General features: G+C 41.6%; 1 pseudogene; it reads left to right on the top strand.

Annotated features, from left to right (window-relative positions):
- The first annotated feature begins 366 nt into the window (after positions 1-366).
- Positions 367-761, top strand: LOC124227706 (40S ribosomal protein S12-like; annotated as a pseudogene).
- The last annotated feature ends 666 nt before the right edge of the window (positions 762-1,427 follow it).

The raw sequence follows: 1,427 nt of genomic DNA, 5'->3' as shown, positions 1-1,427 counted from the left end.
GATGTTAGCTCTGAGCTAATCTTCCTCAAGCAGAAAAAAGAAGAAGATAGGCAACAGGTGTCAACCTGTGGTGAATCTTCCTCAGCAAAAACAAAAAACAAAAACAAAATAATTGGAACTTCTTTCATTCTAACATATTATGTGGTTAATTATTATGTTTCTTGTTCATTGTTTACCTCTGTTTAATACAATTTAATTTCTACAAGGGTAGGGATGAGGTTCAAGTACTGACTAGAATAGTGTCTGGCACACAGTTGGTTCTCAATAATAATTTGTGAATTGTCCTCTTTCCCTGCCACCTCTGAGTCCCTCAGAGCTGGAGGCTCGGGTACGTTCAAGATTCAGATCCACCGGTAACCTACCACCATGGCCATGGAAGACATCACTGCTGGAGGTCCAGTGGATGTTAATACCGCTTTGTAAGAGGTTCTGAAGACTGCCCTCACCCGTGGTGGCCTAGCACGTAGAATTCACCAAGCTGCCCAAACCTTAGACAAGTGCCAAACCCATCTCTGTGTGCTTGCATCCAACTGTGATGATCATATGTATGTTAAGTTGGTGGAGGCCCTTTGTGCTGAACACCAAATCAACCTAATTAAGGTTAATGATGAGAAACTACAGGGAGTGGTAGGCCTCTGTAAAATGACAGCGAGGGAAAACCCCAGAAAGTGATTAGTTGCAGTTGTGTGGTGGTTAAGGACTATGGCAAAGAGTCTCAGGCCAAAGACATCATCAAGGAGTACTTCAAATGCCAGAAATGAACAAATGACTTGACTTTAAAAATAATAATAATAATAATTAATAATTTGTGAATTGAGTGGATAAATCTTGGGAAGAATTCATGGAAAGAAGCCCAGCTGTTCTCTAGGACAAGAGGGCAATCACTGTTTGGGACAAGCAGCTCTACAAAATACTTGAAGTTTTATGGAGTCACTAGGAAAGAAATAGTTGAAATTTCCAAGCTTCAGGATAAGAGCTGCATGTTGAGGCTGACAGATTGAGTGAAAACGGACTGAACACATTGGGTAACCAAAAAAACGTGGGAGTAGCTGAGGCAATCACACAAAAATCCATGAGGTAGGCAATGTGCTGAGTCAGACAGCAATGTGAGAGAAACTCCCTTACCTTCTAGAGAGAGCCTGCTTTGTGGGTAAGCAACCTTCATATTGGACTCCATGTTTGGAAAAGTCCCACTGTTGTTTTAAGTCTCTGCTGCTACCATGCGGAAATGCTTAACAATTTTATCTTTGGACTTTGTAAGCGAAGTCCAATGGGATAATGGAGCGTCTGTATGAGCAGGGGAGTTTCATGTAATAATCATGTCTACCACTGTCCTTTGTCGCTCCATTCACATAGAGTAGTGGTGACACCCCATAAACATAGAATTCAATAGATCCATGATGCTTGGGCTTTCGGTGAAACTCAGA

This window comes from Equus quagga, chromosome 16 (genome assembly GCF_021613505.1).
Source record: "Equus quagga isolate Etosha38 chromosome 16, UCLA_HA_Equagga_1.0, whole genome shotgun sequence".
Taxonomy (NCBI): Eukaryota; Metazoa; Chordata; class Mammalia; order Perissodactyla; family Equidae; genus Equus; species Equus quagga.
Note: the sequence above shows the minus strand (reverse complement) of the source record. Positions and strands in the feature narration are given on the sequence as shown.